Source organism: Lepus europaeus, unplaced genomic scaffold (assembly GCF_033115175.1).
Source record: "Lepus europaeus isolate LE1 unplaced genomic scaffold, mLepTim1.pri SCAFFOLD_196, whole genome shotgun sequence".
NCBI classification, from domain to species: Eukaryota; Metazoa; Chordata; class Mammalia; order Lagomorpha; family Leporidae; genus Lepus; species Lepus europaeus.
This window is the reverse complement of record NW_026909089.1, coordinates 229,702-239,688: the sequence shown is the minus strand read 5'-3', so window position 1 is coordinate 239,688 and position 9,987 is coordinate 229,702.

Genomic DNA, 9,987 nt, shown 5'->3' with positions numbered 1-9,987 from the left:
CTGGAGGCTGGACCTGGAGATAGTCATTGCCCAGGATCAGCTCAAAGACAAGGGCAGCTTCTTATGTCTTGATGGGCCCCTCCAGCAGGGGCAGCATTGAGGAGTGTCAGGGCGTGACTTACTCCTGTAGGGCAGGGCCTGGGGTGCCCATGAGGAAGATCTGAGGCCTGATTGGGTCCAGGCTGAGTCTGTGCAGGGAAGTATAGTATGCAGGCAGGGGGTAGTGCACAGGGCACTTACAGAGCCCCTGAATGATGCTGACCACAGGGGGTCCTCAGTGGTCTTCTCCGCCGTGATGCTGGCACATTGTGGGGGGGGGGTGGTTTGTAGGCACTAAGGTGAGTGAGGACCCATGAACCTCTCTCCTCTTGAGACCCTGAAGGGAATGAGCTTCCTGCAGAGATCTCTCTCACCAGGAAGAGCTGATGTGGATTTGGGATACATGTGTGGCAGAAGGGGTTTTATAGTTTTAAAGGTGGTTCCTCCCTCTTGGACCTGCCCTGCAGGAGATGAAGGAGCAGGCCAGGCTGTGATCAAACCAGATCCAGAAGACTGACTTGGCCATGACATCGACATTTAGAAATTACCTGATGTTCAAAAAAGATATGGAATCAAGTGATGGTATGAGTTGGAAGGGCCCCAGAGGATGGGGAGGAGCAAGAGTCCTGGGGTACGTGGGGTTCCTGGGAGAGACTTGGTTACAACCCTAAGCGCAGTTCATTTAAGACAGAAAATAATGGATCCATGGGCCTCTTTTTTATTATGTATTCTTTACAAAAGACACTTTGGAGAGAATGAAATGAAAAGAAACACAATGAGAGACAATATTAAAAATGATATCTAATAAAAAGTTATATTTCTAGAATATACAAAGAATCCTCAAACTCAATAACAAGAAAGCAGTGGACAGCCTCCCAGCACCCTAGGGATACAGGCTCAGGAGGGACACTTCGTGAAAGCACACACAATTCATCCAATCGACATATGAACACACGCTTAGTACCTAAATCACAATCGGTACCAGTACACAGCTATTAGAAGCGATGAAATGTAACCACTGAGGATACCGGGTGCTCTTGGGAATGTGTGGTGAGCACTACTCTGGTTCATTGCTAGGAGCAGCACACAATGGTCCAGGCACTCAGCAGCACAGCAGGGCGGTTTCTCACAGATAAACACAAGCCTTCCACATTAACCCACAACACACATGTACATTTACCTGACCATTAGAAAACAGGTGCACAGAAAACCCTCATGCAAGAATCAGTGTTGTACTCACAATCAGTGCTCACAATCACAAAACACGGGAAGCATCCTGGATGATGTTCAGCAGGAAATTGTTAAGTAATCTCTGTTACATCTAAATCTTAGAATAGCATTCAGGACAAGGCACAGGGCTCTGGGCCAACCTGAATGAATCTCAAGTACATCCTGCTAGGAGAGAAGTGTCCCTCAAAGTCTACACAGGCTGCAATCCACCCATAGGACATCTGCAAGGAGCCAAGCCCAGGGCAGAGAACAAGGCATTGGTGGCCACAGGCTTGTAGGATGTGCAGAATTTGGCCACAGAGGACCCAGAGGAACTGGTAGGCCAGATGAACTTCTCTCTGCATGACTGAACTGGCTCTTGGAAGGCTAACTCTCCATGGCACTGAGACCCGTGGAACCCTGACACTCCCACAACAGGACACTCCCCTGTGCACCTAAAGGAAATGAAATTTCACACAACTGCACCCCTGAGATTTGTGCGTGTCATTGTAGACAGCTCTCACCTAAACAGTAGACTAACATGCAGGTGCCTTGAGGACATCATTGCTTATTTGTCAGAGAATTTCATGGACCCTGAATGTTGCTATCAGATCTTTTAGGCAGAGCTGCACTGAGAGCTTCAGCAGGAAAGCAAGAAGCATAACCTTTGTCTTCTCTCTTCCAGGCGATGGACTTTGTTTGAAATTCTAATGGCCTTCTCTGTGTACAACACTGTCAGTATTCCAGGATAATAATCCCAGGTCCTTTCTCAGGCTGAGTACCCAGGATGTCCCTTTTGAGAGAGTTCCCAGCCTGGGTTGAAGGTGCTTCTCCCAACCAAAACTCAGAGTCAGAAGCCCTAATGACTTCCTTGGACTCAACCTCAAGTTCTGGGAAGAGAGTGAAATCTGTGCTAGTCTCCAAACCTAGGAGCTTAGCAGCATTGGGATGCTCCTTGAAGTACAGGCATTCCACAAATGGAAGGATGAGATGTACAATTTGCTGTAGTCATCAAAGTTGAGTCTGGGTCCTGCTGATGCCATTGCACCCATCAGACATGTAGCAGGTGCCAAGGGCTTGAATACCACTCCACATAGTACCACTGCCATGCTGACCCACTCAGACCTTTCCAATGAGGGGAGCAGGTTCAGAACACCATGGGTGACCCCAGCAAGGCCTGTGTACCCCATCCTTCTGACCTGCCACTGTCAACCTTGCCTGGTGTCCTGGGGGATGGCACTCAGAAAGCCCAGGACTGTATACATAACAGACTCATGCCTCCCTGAACAGGCCCTTGGTAGCACTTCCTGAGTTACTTTCTCCTCACATGAGACCACCAGGACATCATCTGTAGAGCACAGGGATCCAGGGGCTGCCATGGGAATGGAGCCTGGATTTCCATAGCAGACTTACCCATGCTGACATCTTGGGGGTGCATAAGTGTCCTTGCCTCTGGTCTTCCCCTTGCAATCTCTAAGCTTAGACCCTGTAGGATTCTCTCCAAGAATTTTGTTAACTGGTATGGGCTCCAATTCTTGAAGTCCTGATACCCAAGGCATCAGTGAGGCACAGTGTCTGCATTCTCAGTATTAATGGACCCTTCAGGCTGTGACAAGTCCTGCCAGAGAGCCTGGACATCCCACGTGTGATCATCCTAGGTAGGCAGACATCACTAAAAGGTATTCTAGGTTCTTGCAGGTGGTGGACTATAGCCATGGCCTGAGCCATGTGGTGGCCCTATTGTTGATGTGGCTGAATGCAGAAGAGGCTTTTTGGGCCCTGGTCCAGCTTATGGAGAATCACAAGCATGCAATGCATGGTAGGTGGGTGGTAGTGGTGGGTCAAGTGCATATAAGTCCACAGGTGGCCACGAAGCCAAGTGACTGGGCTTTGTCCATCATTTGTTCCAGTAGGATAATCTCTCTTTGGGAGGGTTCCCTAGAAGGAATGGCTGGCAGATACCTCCTATACCGAGCCATACTCCTAATATTCCCATCATCCAAAGGCCCCACATTCTGTATGTGGAAAACTACAGGCCAATGGGTCCTGTCCTTGTCTGGTTACTGATGTCCCTACTGGCCCTTCTGCCTCATTTCTCTCTACCTAGACTACCACCTACAAAGCCACTCCCAAGGAACTTCCTGAAGGCTACAGCCCCCTGTCCAGTCACACCCTCCTTACAACAGAGTGTTGGAATGGCCATGAGGCACCCAGACTGGCTGTAGTCACCCCAGCAGTCACGAGGGGGCAGCCTGGACTGGACTGGACCCCATATATTATCCCACCTGTACCCAGCTTCAAATGTGGCCCCTCTGCCATGACCAGGTATATTCCCACATGCCCTTGTTAGTATCTCCCCTGACCTGAATTCTTGGGAAGACTGCACTATGCATTTGGTTCTCTAGCCTCCCTGGAAGAGGCTCTGATGTGAGTAGGGGAGGGAGCTGATATTCCTCAGGTTTATACAAACTGGGTTCACCAAAACTGGAGAGATTACAGAAACATGTAAAATATCGTACACTATGCATTCCCCTCACTAGAGAAACATTTGGTAAGTAAAGCATCTTCTTGCCTCCTCCCAGGGGCTGGATAAACATGGATGCAGAGGTGGGGAACGGGAGGTACACAAATGTGTCCTTATTCCTTCTTGGGTCGTGTGAGGCCATAGCCTCAACAAGGCTTTCCCTGGTTTTATTAGAGCCTACAGCAGCGTGGGCCTTTGGTTTGCTTTTCCACCACTTGGTCTGCCAGAGTTTGCATAGATTTAAGGGAGATACTCTTTCCATGGAAGAGCGGATTGATGGACATGTGTCCCTTCAGGAATCTGCATGGCTGTGAGAGTAGATGCACCTGCTGCTTGGCTTCCTACACCCTGGAGATTTTACTATAGGACTCAGATTAGTGGGAGTTCTAGGCAGGTCCTAGGCCCTGAGCTCCTCTGTCTCTTCTATAGAAGAAGGAGGAAGTATGCCTTAGGGACTCCACTGCCCACTGGTTTACTCAGTGCCTTGTGGATGTAGTAAGTGTCCCCAGGGACTCATCGCACAGAGAAGTTCTTGCCCTAGTTCCTGGCTCTCCTGCCCTGGTGTCCTGTGGCCCTCAGGAGGACTGAGATCTCGCAGCCCCAGCAGACACAGAAGGGTCCCTGCTGTGTAGACAAGGCAGGCCCTGCCCAGCAGGGGGTGGCCCAAGCTGAGACTGAGTCCTGGGGCCAGCAAGGATGTGACAGGTCCCATCAGGACATGTCTGGAGGCCTGGCAAAGCCCAGAGCCTTCCAGGAAGAGGCAGGAGATCCATAAGGCCCTGAGTGTCACAGGGTGGTGTCAGGGCAACCTGAGAATTGACTCTTTGCCCAGGTCACAGGGGAGTCTGGCATCTCCAGAGTGGTTTCTAAAGTGCACAATGCAGTTTTAGTGGCCTCCAGGGTCCTGGATGTCCTGAACAGACCTCAGTGCTCCTGCTTTCTGGGTCTGTGGCACCCTGAGTGGACTAGGATGTGGCCATTACACATGGCCCCACTGACCAATGAAATGAGTCCCCCACCCCCACCCCAAGTAGGAGCTCAGGAATTCTTATTGATGCAGCCTCTGGAAAGTCCCCTTGTGCTAGGGGCAGTGACACTGCACACCCACCCCACTGTGGGCTCTGCAGAGGCCTGGGTCAGTGGAATCCTCCAATGCCTGCTCTCCCCCAGATGCTGTTCCCCATGGCAATAAGAATATGGGATATTTACATCCTGGAAGGTGAGCATGTGCTCACTACTATGGCCTGCATGGCCCTCAAGTTTCATAGAAGTAAATCTTCAGGGCCCACAGAGGCCAGGGTACTGAGAATGGAAGAGCTGGGGGTTCCCTTCATGTCTCTAGTGAGCAGGGCTTGAGGGAAGGACAAGGAGTTTTGCAAGTGCTGTGTCCCCTTGGGGAGAGCGCTGTGAATTGCCCTGTTGAATCCCCACCCCAGCAACCCACAATCCACAGGGAGGAATGGACAGGGATCCTTCCCCAGGAAGGAGCACCTAGAAACCCCTACCAGTGCTTTGCTTGACATCCAAGTGTGTCCAAGGTGGGCCTGCAGACTCTGTCCAGTGCAAGGAAAGGGATTGGAGCAGCTGCAGTTGCTGTGTCATCCCTGGGGCCCCTGCCAGCCTGACACCCACAATTATGTCTAGAGTGCTTGCTGAAGATACCTGGGGACAACCTCCAGGAGTTCCTCTGGGTGACCCTGAAGCAGACCTGGGCCCTGGATGAGGATATGACTCTCAGGCAGCTCCAGGTCTCCACATGTGAGCTGGGGAAGCTCCAGTGCCTCCTTCCTCCCCAAGGTGGGCCTAGCAAACAGTTGTGAGTAATTGAATTACCCCAGCCCTGGCAGCCCCACTCCAGGGCCTTCACCTCTTCCTCATCCTCCTTGTTTTACCTCTGCTCCACAGTTCTGCTTTAAGAAGCTTCTGATAGCAAGGCCAGGTGGGGCCTTGGGCAACTTCCAGACCTGCTCCTGTTGTGGGGTTCGGGGGTGGTTTGTGGGGATGACAGCCCTCCCACCACAACTCTGGGGGCAGCACTGTGGAGCTATCCTCAAACCCCTGCTTGTGGCCATCACTCCTCAACTGACCTCCACTCTGAGTTGGAGTCCAATCCTGCCTTGAGTTTCCCCACCTGGGACTGGAGCAGGGGTTCTCGGCTCAGTGCACCCAGGAGCCCTAGCACATCTTGACCCCATTCTCCACCAAGAAGAGAAATGTCTCTGCCTGCCTCAGGGACCCTTTCCCTATTGACCCAACACAGTTTCTGTGCCTGATTACCACAGCTGTCTTCAGACAGAACCCTCATACAGCTGTCTTCAGACAGAACCCTCATAGGACAGGTATGGGCAGGGTTCCTGCCTGTGTGTGGGTAGGTCTAGCAGAAGGTGGGCAGTGGAAGATCCTGTGCTATGAGTGCCAAAGTCAGTTGGGAATTCAATGCTTTGTAGCCATCTGAGGAGAACCTGGAAGCCCCAGGTACTCTGACCCCATTTGTGGGGGCCAAATTTCACCCTAGTGAATAGGGGTGGGCACAGAGGCAAGGACCCATGGCAGAATCTAGAGTTAGCTGAGTGTAAGCGTTTGAAGTCCTAGCCTTGTGCCATCAGCTTTGAGGGCACATAGAGCAGCAGGAACTGGAGCATCACCCACCTGTGGGCTCTGGCGATGAGTACCCTGTGCTCATCCCCTGCTGGGACTGCCATAAATGACTTGAGCCTGGTTCACCATGTGGAAGAGAAATTCATTTGTCAGTGTTATAGAGGCTGGCTGTGGGGACCTCAGTTGTAGGCTATTCAGGCACTGGTGAGGCACAACTCTGCTTCCAACTGTGCCTTCCACTGGGTCATCACGGGAAGAAGCAGGGAAGGCTGAGCCTCACAGTGGAAAGGGCCAGGGTTGTGCAATCAAGTAGTAGAGGCACAGGGGCAGAGGACACAGGGTATCTCTGTCACCTCTGTATAAAAAGCACTCCCCTGTCCCTGAGGGTCTGACCCAGACTTCATGTCTTCTCAAGACTCTCAGCTCATCGCCTTAGTCTCAGTTCTATTCTAGCCTTTTAGGAGGGAATCAGGCACTGGTTACTCAGCCATTCCACTGTTAGGGTACAGGGAAGTCAGGTGGAGTAGGTTATGGAAACACCTCTGGGTCTTGAGTTTGATTCAGATGTCCCCAGAGATGAGGGTGTGAAGCACAAATGGTCAGGGCCTGACATCTCTACTGGGCTGTCCCAAGGAGCCAGAGGTGTCTCCAAGTTCCCATGACCCAGGTTGCACAAACACTTCCCTCTGGGGTCAGCAGCCTAGAGATGTCCTTAGCATCATACTGGGTGGTAAGGATCCCAGATCAGGATGGGGCAGGCCACCCTGCAGACCAGACAGTGTCTGTGGCAAAGCAAACCATTTCTGTTCTCTTTCAGTTAAGGTGAGTGAGTATTGCACAAGATCCGTGAGGCTGGCACTTGTTTCCCAGAAGCACATTCCTGCACCCATAGCTCTGAAGGACAAGAAGACCACTCAGGACATGGGGATCCTGTGGGAGTAGACCAGGGGTCTAGCTTCCCACCCAGAGGGATACATCCTCTAGAAAGTTCTAGAATCTAAGATTCCTTGAAGAAAGACACAAAGGGGGATGACAGGAGCTGTGATGGAGGCAGTCCAGAGTCCCCTTGGCCTCGGCTCTTCTATGGGGTTCTCAGTGTATCCACATGTGGCCAGTCCCTCCAAGACGCCAAGGAGTTCATGGGGGAAAGGAGGGCTGTGCCATTGGGCAAGTTTCCCAAATATCAGAATGCCTGTCAAAGATGAATATTGCCAGCCTCCAGAGCTGGGAAACCAGCACCACCTCCGGACCCCTTCCCCACCTGCCCTGGCATCCCTGGGACCAGGTCCCATGCAGGCTGCTCCAGCCCTGGGCTAGGGCTGAAGACTCCCCACCTGCATGATATTGTCCCTGGAAGTCACCTGCACTTTAGGGACAGTCTGTGGCTGGGGCCTGCAGGAACCAGCCCTATGCTGAGAGAACAGTACCGGGTGCTGTCTTTTGCTAGAGACCTCCTTGCCTCCCACTGCATGGGGCAACTGGATGTTTGGAGGCTCCTGGAAGAGAGGCCAAGTCCATCATGTTCTCAGTACAGGCTGGGCAGCAGCCTGCCATGTCTCCACACTGCAACTTCTATGTTAGTCTAATCTACACAAGATTAGACTCTTCTTGGAGGCTCATTTCCCCCTTCCTGAGCAGCCCTTCCCAGACTCTTCCTGGAGCACAGGACAGAGCGACATTAGTAGTGCTGTGGGTACCCCCAGAATGGAATATGACAGAGCACAGACCCATGATCCAGTGGGCTGTTCCCACCTCCACCCTCAAATCTTTAAGCCTTTATCTCTCTTTTACTAAAATTTTTATTTAGTAGATATAAATTTCCAAAGTACAGTTTATGGATTACAATGGCTTCCCCCTCCCCCATAACTTCCCACCCACCCACAACCCTCCCAGCTCCCACTCCCTCTCCCATTCCATTCACATCAAGATTCATTTTCGATTATCTTTATATACAGAAGATCAATTTAGTATACATTAAGTAAAGATTTCATCAGTTTGCCACACACGGAAGACAAATTGCCAACTACTCTTTGAGCACTAGTCATTTCATTAATTCGCATTGAATTAAGGACAGAGATCCCACATGAGCAGTAAGTGCACAGTGACTCCTGCTGTTGACTTAACAAATTGACACTCTTATTTAAGGCATCAGCAATCTCCCCAGGCTCTAGTCATGAGTTACCAAGGCCATGGAAGCCCTCTGAGCTCACAGACTTTGATCTTATTTAGACAAGCCCATAGTCAAAGTGAAAGTTCTCTCCTCCCTTCAGAGAAAGGTACCTCCTTCTTTCATGGCCCATTCTTTCCACTGGAATCTCACTCATAGAGACCTTTCATTTAGGTCCTTTTTTGCCAGAGTGTCTTGGCTTTCCATGCCTAAACTACTCGCATGGGCTCTTCAACTCTTCAGCCAGGTCTGAATGCCTCAAGGGCCGATTCCGAGGCCAGAGTGCTGTTCAGGACATCTGCCATTCTATGAGTCTGCTGTGTATGCCACTTCCCATGTTGGATCATTCTTTCCATCTTTTATTCTATATTTTAGTATTAGCAGACACAAGTCTTGTTAATGTGATCCCTTTGACTTTTAGACCTATCATTATGGTCTATTGTGACCTGAAATTGATCACTTGGACTAGTGAGGTGGCATTGGTACATGCAACATTGATGAGATTGTATTGGAATCCCCTGGCATATTTATAACTCCACCACTTGGGGAAAGTCAGCTTAAGCATGTCCCAAATTGTACATCCCCTCCCTCTCTTATTCCCACTCTTATATTTAATAGATATCACTTTTCAGTTAACTTTAAACACCTAAGAGTAATTGTGTGTTAATTACATAGCTCAACCTATCGTATTAAGTAGAACAAACAAAAGTACTAAAAGGGGTATAGTATTAAATTATACATCAACAGTGATGATAAGGGATGATTAAGTCAATGTTACTCATTGTGTCCATTTCACTTCATCAGATTTCCTTTTTGATGCTCAGTTGGGCACTGGCTTATTTCACTCAACATGTTTTGCAGATTCCTCCATTTTGTTGCAAATGACCGGATTTCATTGTGTTTTACTGCTACATAGTATTCTATAGAGTACATGTCCCATAATTTCTTTATCCAGTCTACTGTTGATGGGCATTTGAGTTGATTCCAGGTCTTAGCTATTGTGAATTGAGCTGCAATAAACATTAAAGTGCAGACAGCTTTTGTGTTTGCCAATTTAATTTCCTTTGGGTAAATTCCAAGAAGTGGTATGGCTGGGTTGTGTGGAAGGCTTATATTCAGGTTTCTGAGGAATCTCCAGACTGACTTCCATAGTGGCTTAACCAGTTTGCCTTCCCACCAACAGTAGGTTAGTGTCCATTTTCCCCCACCTCCTCTCCAGCATCTATTGTTGGTAGATTTCAGAATGTGAGCCATTCTAACTGGGGTGAGGTGAAACCTCATTGTGGTTTTGATTTGCATTTCCCTGATTGCTAGGGATGCTGAACATTTTATCATATGTCTGTTGGTCATTTGGATTTCCTCTTTCTAAAAATGTCTATTGAGGTCCTTGTCCCATCTCTTAAGTGGGTTGTTTGTTTTGATTTTGTGGAGTATCTTGATCTCTTAGTAG